Source organism: Oryctolagus cuniculus, chromosome 3 (genome assembly GCF_964237555.1).
Source record: "Oryctolagus cuniculus chromosome 3, mOryCun1.1, whole genome shotgun sequence".
Lineage (NCBI taxonomy): Eukaryota > Metazoa > Chordata > Mammalia > Lagomorpha > Leporidae > Oryctolagus > Oryctolagus cuniculus.
Genome location: NC_091434.1, coordinates 139,529,715 through 139,551,094, shown reverse-complemented (window position 1 = coordinate 139,551,094; position 21,380 = coordinate 139,529,715). Strand labels below are relative to the sequence as shown.

General features: G+C 46.7%; 1 long non-coding RNA gene across 2 annotated transcripts in view; it reads left to right on the top strand.

Annotated features, from left to right (window-relative positions):
* LHFPL3 (LHFPL tetraspan subfamily member 3) overlaps positions 1 to 18,033 on the top strand; it is a 568,228-nt gene extending 550,195 nt beyond the window's left edge. For both annotated transcript variants that reach the window (XR_007920724.2, XR_007920725.2), the window contains one exon: positions 15,713 to 18,033. This is a non-coding gene — a long non-coding RNA (LHFPL tetraspan subfamily member 3). The remainder of the gene's footprint in view (positions 1 to 15,712) is intronic.
* The last annotated feature ends 3,347 nt before the right edge of the window (positions 18,034 to 21,380 follow it).

Here is a 21,380-nt window from a genome sequence, read left to right as displayed (position 1 = left end):
ATGCAGAGCCCCCTCTCACCACTTCGACCACTCCCAGCCTGGTCCAAGCTGGCATCGTGTCTCCCCACACACTCCAGTGACTCCCACCTGTACCTGCTGTGCCACACAGAGCCACTTGAATCCCTCTACCACATGGTTCCCATCACATTAGGAATAAATCCTAAGGATAGGTGCTCGGTGCAGCACTTGAGATGCCTTTTAGGACACCCACATCCCATATCGGAAGCCTGAGTTCAAGTCCCAGTTCTGTGTCTAATTCCAGCTTCCTGTTAGTGCACACACCAGGAGGCAGCAGATGATGACCCAAGTACTCAGGCCTCTGCCACCCATGTGGGAGACCTGGATGGACTTCCTGGCTGCTGTCTTCAGTCTGGCCCAGACTTGCCTATTGAGAGTTTTGGGGGAGTGAACCAAGCAAATGCATACTTGCGAGTCATCAGTCTTTCTCTTTGTCTCTCCTCTCTCCTCTCTCCTCTCTCTCCCTGCCTCTCCAAAAAAAAAAAAAAAAAAAAAAAAAAAAAAGTTTTGAAAAACTAATAAGCTCAAAATGCCTTAGGGCCTGCAGGGGCGTCATCCCACCCACGTTGTGGATCCTCTCCTGTCTGCAGCACCCTGGCTTCCTGGCTGTCTCTCCTGCCTTGGCCTCTGCTGGTGCCTCCACATAGAAGGTGGACCTCAGTAGCTCTCCAGCTCCCTCACTTTCCATTTCTTTTTCTTCACAGCATTTAAAATTTGCCATATATATATATAATATATGTAATGTATTATCTTATATACAAATATAATTATACAAATATATATTATATATATATTTGCTTACTGCCTGCCTTCCCATCTAAATATGAACTTTATGGGAGCTGGGACTTACTCTTCTGTCCACTGCTGCACCTCCACACCTACAACAGTGTCTCACACAGACATCACAGGTGCTCAGTTAGTGGTGTTTGTTGAATGAATAGTGAAGCAAAAGGAAGAAAACGTACAGATTATTTAAGAATGGCTACTGACTGTTGGTCTAAGGTGTTCTTTATTAGGAGAGCTGGAAAAATGAAGCTCTTGATTTTTCTGTTTTTTGCTACCGCTGTTTTGTGGTCACTGCTCAAAGAAAAGGAATGTCCCTATTTTATTCCAATAAATGGTCATGTCTGGGTTTCTAGATCTCCTCTTCCACACATAGAAAAACTTTTTTTAAAAGATTTACTTGTTTATTTATCTGAAAGGCAAAGTGACAGAGAGAGAGAGATACCTTTTATCTGTTAATTCACTCCCTAAATGGCCACAACGGACAGGGCTGGGCTAGGCCAAAGCCAGAAACTTCTTCCAGGTCTCCCACATGAGAAGCCGGGACCCAAGGACTTGGACCATCCTCCGCTGCTTTCCCAGGCACATTAGCAGGGAGCTGGATCAGAAGTGGAGCAGCAGCCGGCACCGCAGCTCACTAGGCATCCCGGGTTCTAGTCCCAGTCGGGGCGCCAGATTCTGTCCCAGTTGCTCCTCTTCCAGTCCAGCTGTCTGCTGGGGCCCGGGAAGGCAGTGGAGGAGGGCCCAAGTGCTTGGGCCCTGCACCTGCATGGGAGACCAGGAGGAAGTGCCTGGCTGTAGCGGCCATTTGTGGGGTGAACCAACGGAAAGAAAACTTTTTCTCTCTGTCTCTCTCTCTCTCACTGTCTAACTGCCTCTCAAAAAAAAAAAAAAAAAAAAAAAGAAGTGGAGCAGCCAGGACTCAAACCAGCACTCTAATATGGGATGCTGGCATTGCAGGTGGCAGTTGAACTGGCTGTGCCACACACTGACCCCAGAAAAACTCTTCTTTATTCCACATTTGAAACGCTGAAAAATTATGCATCCACAATTACCAAATCACAAAATCAGCTTTTATCCATTTACTGTACATAAACAGAGCTAATGGGATTAGGCAATAGGAAATTTTTATTGCAAAATTATATTAATGGAGTCTCCCAGGGGCAAAGCTGCTCCACCTAGAAGTTAAGCACGGTCCAGAAGTCACTCTAAAACTTCTTCAGGCCTCCCTGGGTCTCTGGGATCAAGAGAAGGGGAGACTGGGGTAGTCCACTCTCAACGTTCAGCTGTGGATTTGGGAGAATCTGCCTTGGGACTTTCCTCCTATAAACCATAGCTCTTGCCAAAGCTGGTTATACATGGTAGCCATTTCCCCATCAGTGTTACGAAGATGGCCATTGAGTTCCAACAGGGGTCCAACAGCATTCGCTACACAGTGCGTGGCCAAAGGCAAAATGAAATGAGAAAGAGAACTGTCTATCTTATGATCAAAGAACATTGTTGGGGTAAAAGGACTGCTCCCCGACCCACCTACCCACCCCCTGCTTCAGCTCAAATTAAAATGTCCATTCAGCTGCTAAACCCATCTTGGTACATCAGCCTGCCAAGTGCCTGTCAAAGATTACTCTAGCTTGGGTTCTCCATAGGCAGGTATCGAAAAAAGGACTTAAGTGTGGGCAGCTTGTTTAAGGAGAGTGTAAGGGAAACACTGGTAGGGGGTGAGCAATTGAGACGGGCAGGGGACAGCATTCAGTAACGGGCATGCTCTTGCCCTCGTCCATTTTCCATTGCTGTAATAAAATACCTGAGACCAGGTCATTTATAAGGAATACAGGTTTATTTCACTCATGGTTCCAGAATCTGGGAGGACCAAGAGGGCAGTGCAGTATTTGCTCAGCACCTGCTGAGGCTTCTTGCTGCCTCATTGCATAGCACAGGGCATCACCGGGCAAGACAGAGCAAGAATCTAGCTCGGGTCCTCCTCCCCTGCTTACAAAGCCACTGATGCCATGACGGGAGACCCACTCCCTAAGAACTCTTCTAATCCTAGTTACTTCCCAAAGGCCCCACCTCAAAGCAGAATTAACGTGTGAATTTGGGGATTCAGTTTCCAACATGTGAACTTTGGAAGACACACTTAAGCCACCATGGTTACAGAGCAAGGCATTGCTTGCGTGAGTGAAGTTCAATGCCACGGGAGTGAACCAGCAGATGGAAGGTCTCTCCCTCTCTCTCTGTAACTCTGCCTTTCAAATAAGTAAATAAATATTTTTTTAAGGCCATCGGATCAAAATGGGGAGAGAAAGGTGTGCAAACAGAGGCGAATCCTCACTTTTCCACCAGGGTCTCAACATCCATGGTATAAAACTCGTACATTAATGAACAGGAGGAACTGGGCACATTACTGGGACTCCTGGAGGAAGCACAGTAATAACTGGGAACTACTGAAGGAGGCTGTCTCGGAGAAGCAGGACTGGGCACAGGCAAGGTGGGGCAGCTCTCCTCATCACAGGATCCCTTGCACGTTTTGATCGTTTGTAATCGTAGGTGCACATTACCTCGATAAACAGAAATGTTCAGATCCAGCCTGCTACCCCCTTCCTGGTGTACTGCACCATCCCCATATGGATGCACACTCAGTCTATTTTTCTTAGGAAGGAGCGATCTTTGTCTCGTGCCCTAAAGGTGTTCTTTCCTCCCCTCCTCTCTCCTCACTCAGTCCTTGGGATGAGGAAACATCCAAGAGGGAGCTTCCCCTGCTGCAACCTACAGAGCAGACCCCAGACTCCCCCTCCCCAGCCAAGGAAGCATTTGTGCATCCTCATCTTTGCTCCACCCCCTCCCAGGGACAGTAGTAACCCTGGTTTAGTGTTCACACGGAGCGGCTGACACTAAGCAGCTGAATGGCCACATGCTTGTCCCTTTAGAAATGACAGGGAGGCTGCCCCTTCTCAGTGGACACTAAACGCTTGCCTGGTAAAAGCCCTCAGTGCCCAGAGTCGAGGTAAATGGCTACAGGAAGCACTGGTGTCAGGCCAGAGGCCATGGGAGCAGGGCAGAGAAGCCAGGCTCTTCCAAAAGCCCCTGTAGCAGACGGCCTGGCTGCAGGGGCTGAGCTAATGCCAGCAAGGATCCCGTTTCTGTTGGCTTTAAACCTGGAAAGAGAGATTGACTGTGGCCCAGGGAGGCACTGTCGAGGGGACAAGGCCTGGGAGGCCGCCTGTCATGTCCTGCCTCACCAGCTGATGGAAATAGACAGGACAGTGGCACGGGGAGCTGCCCCAGCAGTGTCCCGATCCCCTTCCCGCCAAGACTGCCTCAGATTAGGTGGCCACTGAAGGTTTTAACTTTATTTTTTATTTCATTTCATTTATTTCATTTCATTTCATTTATCTCCCGCAGTAGATTCTTTGTCTGTATATAGCTTGGCTACTAATGCAGCTGCCAGAGCAAATCTGTTGAGCCCTTCTGGAGCGGTGGGTCCCTTGCCTGCTTGCACCTCAAGGTTCCCTCTCCTATCAGAGATACCCAAACGCCAAATGGGGGACCAGTCCGTGAACTGGCGCCCCCTTGTGTCGGCTGAGTGCCATTCCCCTGAGCTGCACAGGGGAGCGAGGCCTGGTTTCTAAGCAGACACCTACTCCCTGCTGCATGTGGGATATGAACAACGTCACCGCGAGCAGAGCAGGGGCAGAGGGAGAAATGGCATGTGCTATGGGGAGTGTCACCCAGCTCCTATCTGTGACAGTCACCAAAGACAGAGAGGCAGGCAGGATGCTGGGAAATGTCTTCGGGACAGGGACCCACACAACTCCTGCCCTGTTCTGCCTTATACTCACTCCTGGCTCTCCCTGCACAGCCCCATTAATTCTGCTACCAGGAATCTAAGCACAGCAACTTATTCTTTCCATGTGGGTGGCTTTTGGCAGGCCCTGCGAGAGGGTTCTTCTTTGACGATGCTTGGTGTATTCCTTACAGCTGGTCTTCTCAGGGCTCACTCATCCATTCGACAAGCATGCACAGGGGCGCACAAGGGAGGCGCCAGAGGGATGTTTGCAAACACCCACGGGGCTGTCCGTTTTGTGTGCTCAGGGCCTCAAAGCAGCTCCTAATCGCTGTCTTAGAGAAGCAAATGCAAACCCATGGGGACACTGGAGGTGGCATCGTGTTTAATTTTCTTGTCATTGCAAAGCATTTGATTTTCAAAATGACAGTAGCACATTTTTCCCAGTTATAAAAGTAACACATGCTTAATTCACCGCAAAAAAAAAAAATCAAACAAAATCTATTTTTTTCTGATTGTTCTTCAGAAAGTGAAAAACATCCTAAATGTACTATTCAGTTCTAAATTACCATTTGTATTACAGGGTAGATTCTGCCATCTTTTTTTGTATGTGTATGTAAACATAAATATAAATGATTTCCAAAAATGGGATCGCATTATATATGCTATATCATATTCTGCTTATTTTTTTCATTTAACATGTCACAGAGGTCACTCACATAGTTTAGATCCATCGTCATTGTGGCTGTGTCATGCACCCAGGATGGAGTCACATCAATGGCAGTGACTTTTACTCCCTGAAATCCTCTTCATCTACTCCCAGCCCAGCTTATCTCATCGTCTACCGACCCAAGCAGATGGAAGACCCCACCCCCACCCCCTCTGCCTCTCTGTAACTCTACCTTTCAAATAAATATTAAAAAAAAAAAATCAGTGGGGACTTGACCCCAGGCACTCTGGTATAGGATGCTAGTGCCTAGACTGCTGAGCGAAAGACCAGTAGTTTTCAAAGCAGACTCCAACAATCCTCAGAAAGCTGCAGAGGTGCAACATGGAGAAGGGGCTGAAGAGGGGCAAAGCCGGCCGGGGTGCGGCTTCGAGCCCTTCGCTGGAGCAGCTGCACTTCTGTTTCATGCCCAGGACGGAGATTCCTTAATGCTTCACTCGGAAAAGGCTGTTCTGTGCATAGGAGCGGGAAACAACTGAAAACCAGCCAAGAGTGAACGCGGTCAGGAAAGCGAGATTTAGTTCCGACGCTCACTGGCTGGGTGGCTTTGGGCAACCCACGTCATCTCTGAGCCCCAGGATGCTGACCTTCGAAACAAGACAGTCGGGATTGTCAGTGCCTGTTTTACTCTGCTGGTGCTGCCGTAACAAAATGCCACAGACGTGGCTTAGGCAGGCAAGTCTGTCATCTCACAGTCCTGCAGGCTTCAAGGGCCAAGATCAAAGGGTGGAGGGTCTGGCTTCCCCTGGGGCTGCTCTGCCTGGCTTGCAGATGCTGTCCTCATGCTATGTCCTCACATGGCCTCATCTCTGGGGCACACCCCGAGTCTCCTCCTCCTCGCATACGGACGCCAGTCCTCTTGGATTAGAATCCCACCCTTATGACCTCAGCAACCTTAATTACCTCCCAAGAGGGCCTGTCTCTAAATACAATCACATTGGGAGTCAGGCCTCCAATGGGGGAGGCTGGGGAGACACCGTTCAGCCCATAAGGAGCACAAGGCTCCTTTCAATAAACACAACAGGGTTATTGAGCAGCCACCCTGCACCAGGCCCTGCTCTGGGCACTTGGGGCACACACAGATGCTTATCAGAAGTGGCCTTTGCACTCTGGGGGGTATCTCTCTAGAAGGACACAGTGGGCTCTGATAAGGGATCATTGGAACCCAAAGAAGAGAAGGGAGCAGCCCAGGAAATGCCTGCAGCAGCACAAGTTGAGATGAGATGTGAAACATGAGAAGGTAGTCACCAGTTAGGAAACCTGAGGAAGGTCTTCCAGCAGAAGGAGCCACTGCCCAGGGGTGAGACACGGTCAGGTCATGTTCAAGAGCCTGGAGTGCAGTCTGAGGTGGATACCTAAGAGGCGAGGCGGGCACAGGGAGAGACGAAGGACTTGGGGGCTGAGCTAAGCAAAGCAACTGGGCATATTCAGTTGTGTATTAGCCCATTTTCTGATGTTATAACAAAATACTAAAGCTGAACACTTTATAAGAACAGCTGTATTGACCTCAAGGTTGTGAGATTGGAGAGCATGGAGCCAGCATCTGCTCAGCTCTGGGGAGGGCCTCAAGACAGGCTTCACAATGACAGCAGTGTGTGCAAGAGTGATCACAGAGCACGACAGGAAGCCAGAGCAGGTCAGGGATAGGGCTAGCTCTTTTTATAATAGCCCACTCTCTCAAGAACTAACAGGGGACCTATGAGAACTACATTAATCCCTTCTGAGGACAGTGACTCTGGTGAGCTAATGACCTGGACTAAACCCCACCCCCTAAAGGTTCCATCACTCCTCAGTGTCACTGAATGAAAGACCAAGCAACCAGCTCATGTGCACTTTGGGAACTCAAACAACATCCAGGCCACAGCAAGTAATAACGTGTTGCTTCAAAAAAGCTTTAAGCTGGAGAATAGTCTGCTTACTTCTGCAAATCAGAAAGTCCTGAAATTCTGCAGTTCAACCCATCTCTAACTTTCCTTACTGCTATGTCATTTGTGGCCAACCAATGTCTACCATTCGGAGATGGATTGCACAGCAACTAAGTGCCTTAATTCTTGGTTACTTCTCTACTGGGGCTGGAGGACAGTGTTCACGGGATCTTGATCACAAACTGCCTCCTGGCCTCTGCGTCCACTTCCCCTTTGGTCTAGAGAGGAAGTATATATCATATCCTACTTGAAAGCCTTATTTCACTACAACAAGCACCCTTGTGGGGAATTAAGGCCAGGGCTATTAACTCTGTGGTCATCAAGGCAATGTAAAGTCTCATGATCCTGAACCCTCTGCCTACTCAAGACTCACTCAAGACCATAGGCTCACATGCTGCGAAACAAAAGGTCCCTAGAAGACAGAATGTGTTTAAGGTTGTAAAAATCTGTGCCTTAATAATACCAATGAAGCTTGTAGAGTGGTTGGGAAGGAGAAGGGGCAAACTTGGTTGGGTTTTATAGGCAATTATTAGTGATCCACTTTTTAATAATGCTGATTCTAGTGTCCCTTGAGAAACTTTCAAAAGGAAGTCCCTTTCCTATGTAAGTTCTGTGCAACAGAGGATGAGTATTTAGGATAGGTGTTGTGGGTTCTGGCTCTTCCACTTCTGATCCAGCTTCCTGCAAATGCGCTTGGGAAGGCAGAAGCTGATGGCCCAAGTTTGCTTGGGTTGGGTTCCTGCTGCCCATGTGGAAGACCCAGGTGGCATTCCAGGTTCCTGGCTTTAGCCTAGCTCAGCCCTAGATGTTGCAGCCATTTGAGGAGTGAACCAGCAGATGGAAGATCTCTCTCTCTCTCTCTCTCTCTCACTCTCTCTCTCTCTCTCTGACTCTGCCTCTCAAATAAAAACAATTTTTTTAAAGAGGGGATAGGTACTAAATAAATAAATTAGATACACAAGTACAGATATATCAATATGTATTATTCAGGTAATATTACTAAAAACAAATAACATGACTACAGAGTAATATAACAAAAAGCAAAATTTTCTCCTGAGGAAACCTCTCCATACAAGTCTAAAGAAAGAAAATAGGTTTATTATTGAGCAAGAATTAAACTATAGGGCCCGGCACTGTGGTGTAATAGGTAAAGCTGCTGCCTATGGTGCCAGCATTCCACATGGGCACCAGTTCAAGTCCTAGCTGCTCCACTTCCAATCCAGCTCCCTGATAATATGCCTGGGAAAGCAGCAGCAAATGGCCCACATGAGAGACCTGGAAGAGACTGCTGGCTTCAGATTGGCCCAGCTCTGACCATTGCAGCCATTTGGGGAGTAAATCAGCAGACGGAAGACCTCTCTCTCTCTCTCTCTCTCTCTCTCTCTCTTTCTCTATTTTTCTCTCTCTCTCTTATTCTGCCTTTCAAATAATAAATAAATAAATAAAATTAAACCACAATGTGATGTGCAACACAGGCAATTTCCTAAGAGACTGAAAAGACAAAAAGAGAGCCAGCCCATCCTTTGATAGAGCTTAACAGGTGCAACCCATTCTACACACGTCCTCATGATAAACACCAGCCAGGCCTCAAGGAAGAGAACTTGTCAGTACCATTTAACACACATAGTGCATCCTAAATTCACCTGATAGTTGGGGGTAACCATCTGTGGATTATGGGTTATGCAAAGGAAAAGCAAACTCCTATCCTTTCAACATGAGGCAGTTCTGCAATGGAAAGGAAGATTTCCCACAAAGATAGCCAGGCTGCCACCCTCCCAAAGAGACTGGGAAACTGGGGTCCAGCTCCCTTGCTGTCCACACTTCAAACAGACATTCCTGAATCCAAACGTGGGCACAAGGCTTCTTACAACCTGTACACATATTCCCAAGAGACAGAGACAGACCTGACGAGTTTCCTGAAGAAAACACTCCATGGGAAGACGGGATGTCTCTTCCCTTATTCAGAGGGAGAATTAGACCTCTTTTTAAAATTTGCATATGTCCTTCTAATATCCAAGTAAAACTGCTACTGCAAACACCGAGAGCCCACACACTACAGCAGCAGTCAGCACAGTGTGTGGCAGGTGGTCAAATGCTCACAATAGCTTGGTAAGGGAAACACCTTCCTATCCTCACACCTGAGGGACCTGGCCAGGCAGCATGCCCAGGGTCACAGAACTGGGACGTGGAAATGCAGAGCAGTCCCTGGACAGTGTGTCCCCAAGCTGAACCCTTGGGCCTTCCTGCTGCAGGGAAAAGCAGATGATTATAAGATTTATTGGTTAGTGGATATTTTTATACACATTTCTGCAATGAGAAAGTGCTGCTTATCATATTCTACATTTATTGATTTGAAAGGCAGAACTACAGAGAGAGAAAGATCTTCCATTTGCTGGTTCACTCCCCCAAATGACTGTGATCGCTAGGGCCGAGCCAGGCTGAAGCAAGGAATCTGGAGCCCTATCTGGGTCTCCTACATAGGTGTCAGGGGTCTGAGTACTTGGACCATCATCTGCTGCATTCCCAGGTGCATTCGTAGAGAGCTAGATGAAAAGTAGAGCATGGAATGCCAGGCTCGCAGGCAGAAGCTTAACCCACTGCATCACAACGCCGGCTCCTAAGGCATAAACTTCTTGTAGGCAACATTTCAATCTTCAGGATAGTCTTGGGAAGGAGGAACCCTTATCTTTCTAGTGGGTAAATTGAAATACAGATTTGTTAAAGGGCTTTGCTGGAGTTACCCAGTCAGTAAGAGGTAGAACTCAAGTTCAGAGCCAAAGAGAGCAGCTAAGGAAAAAACACATTTAACCACTAAACTATGTTTGGAAACTTACATTATCACAGAAGACCAATGGACTCTCGAGATGGTGTTTGGAGAATAAGAGCGAGCCTGTGAGGCAGGTCTTATCAAGAGAGAACAGCTCAGGCAGGAAGAGAAGTTAGGACAGAAGCCAGGCATAGGGAAATGATGCTAAGGTCTGGTGTTTCCCAGAGGCAGAAAGCACAGGAAGATGGGTGAGCCTGAACACTCAACAGCGGCACAGAAAGAAGAATTCATTATGTTGAGAATTTAATATGAATTTGCCTTCCATGGTTTGTAATTTCTCATGTAGTGGTACCCAGTTTTGGATTTATTTAAAAGGCACACAGAGGGAGGGAGGGAGAGACAGAGACAGAAACAGAGATCATCTGTCTGCTGGTTCACTCCCCAAATGCCCACAAACAACCAGGGCTGGGCCAGGCTGAAGCCAGAAGCCAGGAACTTCATCCTGGTTTCCCACGTGGGTGGCAGGGACCAAGTACTGGGGTCATCATCTGCTGACTTCCTAGGCACATTAGCAGGAAACTGGACCAAAAGCAGAGCAGCCAGCACTCAAACCAGAACTGCAGGGAACTGTGTTCTACCTCCCAGAGATAAAAGATATCCCTGGTAGAGATGCATGCAGTTTGAAATAGGAGTGGGAGACAATGGGGTCAGCATTGTGGCACAGAGGGTTAAGCCTCTACCTGAGATGCTGGCATCCCATACGGGCACCGGTTCCAGTCCTGGCTGTTCCACTTCTGATCCAGCTCCTTGCTAATGCTCCTGGGAAAGCAGCAGAAGATGGCCCAGGTGCTTGAGTCCCTGCCACCCATGTGAGAGACCTGGATGGAGTGTCAGGCTCCTGGCTTTCACGTGGTCCAGCCCTAGCTCTTGAGGCCATTTGGGGAGTGAACCAGCAGATGGAAGATCAATCTCTCTCCTCTCTTCCCGCCCCTTGTAACTCTGCCTTTCAAATAAAATAAATAAATCTTAAAAAACAAAGTGGGAGAAAACGACAAAACTTCTCAGTGCTTAGCCGATAAGGAAACGTAGCCTGTAATTCCTCCCTCACTCGTTCTCACAGCAAAGACTCCCATTCTGCGCAAAGCCTGCCTGTTCCAACCAAGCATTTGTCTCCCTCGAACGGAGGGCTCCCAACCCTAAATAAATAGGTCGGATAGGAACAATCAGCAGGAACAGACCACAGGAGACCTTGAAACTGCAACAGACACATAGAAAATCTAAGAGTAGCATCTGCATAGGGCGGACAACGCAGCCATTGGAAATGCTGCTCTCACGAGGCATCTTTTAATTGCCTCCATGATAGGCAACATCCCTGGTCCACGGGAAATGTTAGCAAAAGTTTTGAAAAGAGCAGACTGTTTTACAAGGCAACGATTTCAGCGTAGCCACCCCAGTGCTTCCACTAAATTCTGCAAACTGCCCTGGTGTCCCATAGTCTTAAGGCTGAAGGAGTGATAGCCACATGTGGAGAGGAAAATCCTGCCCTCTGTTTCCGTCTGCCTACTCTCTTCACAAATCTGCTTGACGCCTTCAGGTGAAAAACTCTTCCTTGTGCATGCCGACTAAGTCATCATCACAGCATTCCGGTTTTATCTTCCCTGCCAAGTGATTTTCTGGGATCACATGGGGAGTGTTTGTGTTCCGAGTACCCCCTGGAACAAAAATCCTGACTATTTTTAGCCCAACATTCTGCAGCACTCTCATATGTCCTGGGGTTCTTGTTACATGGTTGTATCCTGAACTAGAAAGAAAAAAAAAATACCCTGTCATTGCTGTGTCTGAGTATCGCAAACTCCAGCAAACCCTCTGAGTAAGTCTCATGATGAGCCACCTGCAGTCAAGGGCAGGGCACAGTAGCAAGGTGAGGTGAACCAGATGCCCAGTGTGCAGAACTGAAGGCAGCACTCGCCCTGCATATGCAGGACCCGGTGGGTGAGTCTCCTTGAACTTGTTTCCGAAGCACCTCATCTACCTCCCCCAGTGCAGGCAGGGCTCCCTGTCTTCACACTCTCACTTTCCCATTATCTCCTCAACTTCTCGCCCACACCGTGACTGGGGAGTCCAGCCCCAGTGTTAATAATAGCCAGCACAGGCCGGCGCCGAGGCTCAATAGGCTAATCCTCCACCTGCGGCGCCGGCACCCTGGATTCTAGTCCCGGTCGGGGCACCGGATTCTGTCCCGGTTGCCCCTCTTCCAGGCCAGCTCTCTGCTGTGGCCCGGGAGTGCAGTGGAGGATGGCCCAAGTGCTTGGGCCCTGCACCCCATGGGAGACCAGGAGAAGCACCTGGCTCCTGCCTTCAGATCAGCGCGGTGTGCCGGCCGCGGTGGCCATTGGAGGGTGAACCAACAGTAAAGGAAGACCTTTCTCTCTGTCTCTCTTTCACTGTCCACTCTGCCTGTCAAAAAATAAATAATAATAATAATAATAATAAAATAATAGCCAGCACAGGGGCCAGTGCTGTGGTGCAGCGGGTTAATGCCCTGGTCTGAAGCACCAGCAACCCATATGGGCGCCGGTTCTAGTCCCAGCTGCTCCACTTCAGATCCAGCCCTCTGCTATGGCCTGGGAAAGCAGTAGAAGATGGCCCAAGTCCTTGGGCCCCTGTACCCATGTGGGAGACCCGGAGGAAGCTCCTGGCTCCTGGCTTCAGATTGACGCAGCTCCGGCCGATGTGGCCATCCGGGGAGTGAACCATCGGACAGAAGACCTCTCTCTCTCTGCCTCTCCTCTCTCTGTGTAACTCTGACTTTCAAATAAATAAATAAATCTGTTTAAAAAAATAATAATAACAGCCAGCATAGAATAGAGCTTCATGAAGAGAGGTTGGCCAATCAAAGATGAGACTACGACAAGGGACCCCATGAGAGAGTCAGCCCTGTGGAAGCCACCAGTGACCCAAGACCAGAACAGATACAGAAGGGGTTATTGAGGTAGGACCTGTCCTGGCCAGGCCCAGAGCTACAGGGCATGATGATAGGAAATAAAGAGGGACACTTGTGAGATTAGCCACCGTTGCCCTCTTCTTACAATTTTAAAAATTGTAGGGCTTGGCATTGTGCATAGTGGGTTAAGCTGCTGCTTGCAATGCCGAAAACCATATGAGTACCAGTTCGAGTTCCAACTGCTCCACTTCCAATATAGCTCCCTCCTGATGTGCCTTGGAAAGTAGCAGAAGATGTCCCAAGTACTTTGGTCCCTATACCCACATGGGAGATCTAAATGAACCTCCTGGGTCCTGGCTTCAACCTGACCCAGCCCCAGCTGACGCAACTATTTGGGGAGTGAACAAGCAGATAGAAGATCTCTCTTTCTACCTCTCTCTCTCTCTGTAACTCTATCTTTCAAATAAATTTTAAAAAATCTTTAATAAAATAATAAATCCCTTCTAACATCCATTGTCCCCTTCTCAGTGCACTGAACACTGGTCTCACACCACCTGGGATGCAGTTTCGACACAGTCACTCACCTCCTGGAAGTCTCAGGATTTCCTTCATCCTGTGGGGTCATAAAGTCAGATCAGGCATCTTAGATCCTCAGAAAGACAAGCAGGGAGTCCCTGGCTCACGGATGCCAACAAACGATTCACATGAAAGCAGACTTCTCTATCATGAAATTAAAAGTCTATTTATTTGAGAAACTTGACTTTTGCCTCGCATACACACACACACACACACACACACACACACACACACACACACTTCCCCTGCATCATGCATGTGTACAGCTCTGAGCGCCTCCACCTGCTGCCCTCTCCTCTGGTGATCAGCTACTTTTCAACCCATTTCCAAGTTCTCTTTCCTGTGTCAGCAGCCCCTGCCCACTGCTCCCCTCCCCCATACCCAGCTAGCACCTTGCACGGTCTTACTGGAAAACCTAGACATTCAGCTTTTGTAGAACTTAGAGAGAATGGTGTGCAGAGTGAAGAATGCTAGAACGTGGAGTCAGAAGCCCGCAATCCAGACGTGGGAATCCCAAGCAGCCAGAGCACCTCGACAGCAGCCCAGCAGAAACCATCCCGGGTGCAGAACTGCCAGGAGCACTGTGCACAGGCACTGCCTGCTCCCTATTGCTTTGAATAATATCTGCCGAAAGCGCTCCCTTCCACAGGGCTTCTGCCAGCGTGACTCATTCTCGGAGAATCGCTACAGACTAAGCATCATTTTGACACGGTCAGATTTCAATTATCCCCTATGTTGTCTGCGGGCATTAAAACAACGGTGAGCGCTCTTGTTGAAACAAGTTGGTTCAAATCATCATGTGCACAAGGCTTTTTTACAGTGTGTTGGAAAGCCAGGGGGAAAACACTGCAAAGAGCAGCAAAGTCTTGGAGAGGTCTGTCTAGCACAGATTCAGTGATGATAGTCTCACCTTGTGTTTCCAAGTGCTCTGTGACTTGGAACCAAAATGCTCTTCTCATGTGCCAAAATCTGCCACACCATGGCCAGCTAGGTGCATTTACCCAGCCTCACCACCCATAAGGTGCCCCAACACCCTACTGATGCCAGAGACTGTGAAAACCACCTAAAGAAAAGGGCTGAGCATTCTGCTTGTGGCCTAGCTCTGTTGATTCAGGCAGAGTTCCTGGTCTGCTAGAAAAAAGGAAAAGCTACCATCTCCCAAGAATTTATCCTAATGAAAACATTTTAAGAGCAAATAATGATGGGGCCGACACTGTGGCTTAGTAGTTTAAGCCTCCGCCCAAGGTGCCAGCATCCCATTTGGGTGCCAGTTACTGTCCCAGGAGCTCCTCTTCCAATCCAGCCCTCTGCTTGTGGCCTGGTAGGCCAATGGAGGATGACCCAAGTCCTTGGACCCCTGCATCCATGTGGGAGACCTGGAAAAAGCTCCTGGCTTCTGGCTTCTGGCTTTTGGCTTCTGGCTTCTGGCTTCTGGCTTCTGGCTTTGGATCAGCTCAGTTCTGGCCATTGCAGCCATTTGGGAAGTGAACCAGCAAACTCTGTGTGTGTGTGCATGCATGTGTGTGCATGTGTGTGTGTATCTCCCTCTCTCCGTGTCACTCTGATTTTCAAATAAATAAATAAATCACTTCTTAAAAAAGAAATGTGATGCTGATGTGTATAAAAAGTGTCAATATAGAAAACTGCATTTAACATGATGTTAAAAATGTCATCTGTATTGTGATGTCTACTACATAAAGTAAGTGTGTGTTTAAGGAATGGGAAGGAAACAGAAGGTAGGTCAAGGTGAGTGGGCTGTAGATGATTCATCTTCACAGTCATTTACTTGTAACGGTTAGAATGTTGTCTTTAAAATCAAACTGGGAAAGACAGACAAAACCCTCCACTGAGACACTGTCCAGGCAGAGAGGTCTGCCCTGGTGGCATCATTCCACCTCCTACCTTCCTCCTTCAAAGCAGCCAGTGCCCCTGTCCCAGAGGAAAGAAGTCTGTGGGGAGCTACAGGACGTCCCCTTATCAGGAAGGCTGCGCCGTGTGCTCCATGGAACAGAAATCTCAATCTGTCCTGTCTTCTTTGGCAAAGAATCTGAAATATATCTGAGCCATTTGTTGGTGTGGTTTTTCTGGGACAAATATTGTGTGCAAAAATCATGCTGACAGACCAGATAATGCATTCTTTTCTCTTCCCCTCCCCCTCTTCTCTCTCTCTTCCCTCCCCTTTCTGCAGTTCTGCTAAGCCAATATTCTCTAGAATGAGCACAAAACAAATCAAATAACAGCTAAACCAACCGAACAACAGCTTTTGTACATCAACATCAAGAAGGAAGACGCTTGGGAGAGATGAGAGCTCAGAGACGAAATGTAGACAAGCCCGACACACCCCTTTGTCAAAGCACCCTCCAAACCTAGAGCAGCAGAGATGGGAAGGACTTTTCTGGAAAGATGCAATCGTGGATTACACACCAGCTCATCGGAACTCACTGAATAAGATCAGATAACATTCACGAAAAAAAATCATATTCAGGAAATACTTTAAGGAAGCAGGATATATGTGTACCAGAATTAACATGTAAAACTATATACACGTACCGAGGTTTGTAAACTGTCCTTTTTTTAATCAAACTGAAAACAAAAACAAACAAACAAACAAAAAGCTTTAACCTTTTGACACTATTTTCAAAAAGACAGTTAGGTCTAAATTATCCCTATCTTAACAGCTAAGAGACTGGCCGAGTGTCACTTGTTGAGAAAGCATCTTAGAGAACGCCTCTGACCTTCGGTTCTGCAGCTCCACTCTTCTTTCTTTCACTGTGTGATTACTTTCAACCACTCAGTTATGAAGAGACGTAACACTCAAACTTTGTACCCAGTCTGTGTTCACTTTAATCTGTCCATGCAAGTGATGACTGAGAAAGTGTTTCTGACATATACTCTTACTCCACCAAGCTGTATACCGCGCAAGGTACATCTTTACATCCTAGGTTGCCAAGCAACAGAGATTTCCCTGTCTTTCAGAAAACACCACCGAGGACCTCTGAAAAATAGAAAAAGCTCATTTTCACCTTGGATGCTCACATGTAATATATAGGCTGCTATCCAATAAACACTTTTTTCTAATTCTCCCTAGTATGTGCATAGGGGTTTAATATACTTTATAAGTAGATATCTAAAATATCTCTTTTTTTATTTCTTTGCCATAGATGTCATCGGAAATCCATACTCTTTATTTCCCCTATTGACAGGTACTCATTTTTTAATCATTCCTCACTCCATTAAACCTATTTCTAAATCATAGTAAGTAATACTAACAAAACAAATAACAATCTAATAGCCTTAGAAATAAATGACTATATACATATACAGGTCAAAGAAACTTGGTAGGAATAAGAGACCTTTTTGTTGACTAATGTTGGTTTTGAGAATTCTCTGATTGTTTTTCATTGGCTAGCATTTGGAAGCACTTAAAACTAAAGGAGTTGTCTTCAACAGTCTTTGCTTCCCAAGCATTGCCCACCAACGCCATCACCACATACCCTGCCAACATCCAAAACACAGGAGTATTTAATACTGAAAGATCCAACTGCCTGATGAATACAAGCTAAGTGCACATGTAGGGAAAGTTGGTGGAAGCCAAACCATGTTCTATACCTGAGCAGAAAATGTAGACACATGGAATGCCTTCACATGTAGACGCAAAAGTAAGATCAAGTTAGCATACATTACTAGCACATCCGACAAAGAACTGATATGCACCGAGGCTGACTCCTTTCACCCTATATTAGGACCATGCCTGTTTTGGTCACATGATTCTGGTATAGCCTTCTTTTCACCATCAATGAGACAATGTGTCAAATGACTCAAAGCATATACCCAGTATGGGCAAGTGGGTAAACTCACTTCACAGAGATGTGACTTTTCTAAAGAACCGAGTAAGGGAAGATGTGGCATTGTGACTAAAGGATTGGTTGTTCCGGGGGTGATTTGTTGCGTGGAGTATCAGCTCTCCTACTGCATCCAGAACATACTACTTACTAAATTCAATTACACACAACTTTTCAAGAATTCATCTTTATTTAAAGGGAGATACCTCTCTACTTTCTACTGTACCTACAGTCAGCACAGAAGGTATTGGCTTTCTTTAACCCATGTAAATTACAGCTTCCATTGGGAGGCCTACATCACTAGTAGTGGTATTAACAAAAATGACAAAGTATTTTACACCTACATACAAAGGTTCCTTAAAGGTTTTGCCATAGAACTTAAGTGTAATTTAGCATACCACAGTGCTGTGAAGATGGGTCATTGATGATGTGCCATTTGTACATAGGTAATAGTCGTGTCAATCACTAAATGTTAATTAAGTATAACAAGTCTGTTTTTATCTTTTTAAAAAAAAAAAACAAGAAGTGACTCCCCTCCTCATTCTGTTCTGTTGTATTGCGTCCAAAAGTTGTGTGTAATTTTTTTAAGGTCCAGGAAATGTAAAGAAATTTGTTGGAATATCTGAATTTCTGTAAAAAAATAAAAATAAGATTTTGGTACTTAAAACTCTTTGTGATGTGGTATATATTTGTTGCATTCACTATCTGTCTTTGTCCAGTGGTCCAGCGATAGCTAAGAGTTTGAAGTAACTCTTTTTAGAAAAATCTCCTTGCCTCCTGCATTCCATAACTTTGCCAACAGCAAATTTTATTAGCTCTGCAGGACCCTCACCTACAAGGCATGATTAACATTTCCAGAGCCTCTTCTAGCCAAATATTGAAATACCTCAAGCTCATTCTTCATGCACCCAGGGGAGTGAACTTGATAATTAAGTAAACAGCTGGGCCCTCAAGTAAAACTTGGCCTGAAACTTAAAATTGCTCAATCAATCTCTACTTTGCAAATGGAAAACATGCCCCTGTTCCTGAGACACAAGTGGCCCCATCGCCTTGCTTTATATTGGGCATGTGCTGTCTAGCTGGGCTCCAATTCCAGATCCTTCATTTCCTTTTTTTTTTTTTTTTTTTTTTTTTTTTTTTTTTTTTTGACAGGCAGAGTTAGACAGTGAGAGAGACAGGGAGAAAGGTCTTCCTTTCTGTTGGTTCACCCCCCAAATGGCCACTACGGCTGGTGGGCTGCGGCCGGCACGCTGCGCCTATTTGAAGCCAGGAGCCAGGTGCTTCCCCCTAGTCTCCCATGCGGGTGCAGGGCCCAGGCACTTGGGCCATCCTCCACTGCCTTCCCGGGCCACAGCAGAGAGCTGGACTGGAAAAGGAGCAACCAGGACAGAATCCGGCGCCCCAACCAGGACTAGAACCCAGGGTGCCGGTGCCACAGGCCGAGGATTAGCCAAGTGAGCCGCGGTGCTGGCCAAGATCCTTCATTTACTATATGACTCTGAGTCACTTCAAGCCTCAGTGTCCTTGCCTACAAAATGGGTATAAATAATAAGTCTCAGCAGTCAGTGCTGATGTGAGAATATAAATTAAACCACAGTGTTGTCCTTGGCAGGCAGGAGATGGTCAATGAATATTGATTCCTTCCTCTCCTACTCCACACAAGGTTTTGAAGGAAGGGAAGAAACATAAAGCAAAGTCTCAATTCTCAAAATGCTGAAGATAATTAAGGGTGATAATTATGAAAGCAGATTGAAAGCCTAAACACATAAAAGGGCCAGGTACACAAGTAAATTAACAAAGCAAGCTGGTTTTGGGAAGATACTAGGAATTAGTGGGACTAAGGGTCACAGTCAGCTCTAGTCATTGAACAGATATACATCAAGTTCTTACTGTGTGCCAAAGATTGTTGTAAACCCCAAGAAAATTGTGGTGGGTCAAACAAGGCATATCTCTGCTCTCTTAGGTCTTATGTTCCAGGGGAAGAAACACAAGAATAGGAGAATGTCAGCTAACAACAGGAGCCCTAGAGAGAATAAAACAAGGTGGTGTAATAGCAACAAGGGAGGCCAAGCAGGGAAAGCTTCTATGAAAGGGGGGTATTTCAAGTGAGTCAAGAGGGCAGGGCATGTGGCCTCAGGGTTAAGGCCCAGGTTAAGCCATCCTCAGGAGACACACATCCCGTATCAGAGAACCTGGTTCACACTCCACCTACCCCACGTCCAACGCAGCTTCCTTCTTATGTGCCTAGGAGGCAGGAGATGATGGCTCTCAACTGCTTGTGTCCCTGCCACACATGGGCCCATGGGAGACCAGGATAGAGTTCCTGGCTCCTGGCTTTGATGTGGCCTAGCCCTGGATATTGCAAGCACCTGGGGAGTGAACCAGTGGGTGAACAATCTCCGCTCCTCCTCCTCTATCTATTCTATCTGTCTCTCCCTGTGTCACTCTGCCTTTGAAGTAAAAAAAATAAAATAAAATAAAAAACACAATACAACCACATCCCACATCTGAGTCTCTTTGTTCTACTTTCAGCTGCAGGTTGAAAGGGCCAGCTTCTAACTAATGCAGATCCTGGGAGGTACATGTGCTGCCATCCAAGCAGGAGACCTGGATTGAGTTCCCACCTTCTGACACAGGTTCAGTCCTGGCCACTGTGGACATCTGGGGAGTGAACCAGTGGCTGGGCTCTCAATCTTTATCTTTCTCTCCTTCTCTATCTCTTTCTCTCCCTCCCTCCCACCCTCCCTGTGTTTCTATCCGCCCCCCCAAACAAGCCAAAATTTTAAATACATAAAATAATCCCTGAAGGATAAGAAGGAGCTGGCCCTGTGCACACAGAGGAAGGCCACCTAGGGGCAGCCCAAAGGTTCTTTGGTGGGAAGGAGCTCAATATGCTCGAATACCAGCAGGTGGCAGACAGGAACAATGGGAGCCCAGCCAACACTGCAGGGAGCCACGGAAGTTCATGCAATGTTTAGATGCAAGAAAAAGCCATTGGAGGGTCTTAAGCAGGACAATGACCCAAAAGGTTTAATAAGATTACTCTTAGCGTCTGCTTCTAGTAGTATGAACTACATATTCTAAAAAGCCTTCCTTATACAATGCTACTAGATCTTCGATGAATAATTAGCTTATTTTTAACACACAGCTTAGCTTGCAAGAAAGTAAGAGAAATCCCAAAGGCATTTTAAAAACAGAAAAACAGTGAGCTGAAAACTGAGCGTGGTGTGCCATCAAATGTAAAAACGGGTTGTCTGGAGGCTGGTGCTGTGGTGTAGCAGGTAAAGCCGCTGCCTGTAGTGCTGGCATCCCATATGGGTACAGGTTCGAATCCTAGCTGCTCCACTTCCAACCCAGCTCTCTGCTATGGCCTGGGAAAGCAGTAGAAGATGGCCCAAGTGCTTGGGCCCCTGCACCTGTGTGGGAGACCTGGAAGAAGCTCCTGGCTCCTGGCTTCAGATCAGCACAGCTCCAGTAGTTGTGGCCATTTGGGGAATGAACCAGCGGAATGGAAGACCTCTCTTTCTCTCTCTCTCTCCTTCTCTGTTTCTCCTTCTCTCTAACTCTGTCTTCCAAATAAGTAAATAAATCTTTAAAAAAACTTTCATGGAAATTTGAATTAAGTAAGTTTAGGGGCCAGCATTGTGGCACAACTTGTTAAGCCACCACTTGAGATACCAGCATACTATATTGGAGTGTCACTTCAAATTCCAACTGATCCAGCTCCCTGTTAATGTTCCTGGAAAGGCAGTGGAAGATGGCCCAAGTACTCTGCCTGCCACCCATGTGGGAGTTCCAGGCTCCTGGCTTCACCTTGGCCCGGCCCTAGCTGTTGTAACCATTTAGGCAGTAAACCAGCAAATGGACAATCTCTCTCTATCTATCTTTCTTTCTCTCTCTCTCTCTCTCTCCCTTCCTCTCTGTAACTCTGCCTTTCAAATAAAAAAAAAAATCTGGAAAAAAAGGATGCTCATTCTCTCCAAATTGATCTATTCAATCAACAAAATGCCTGGC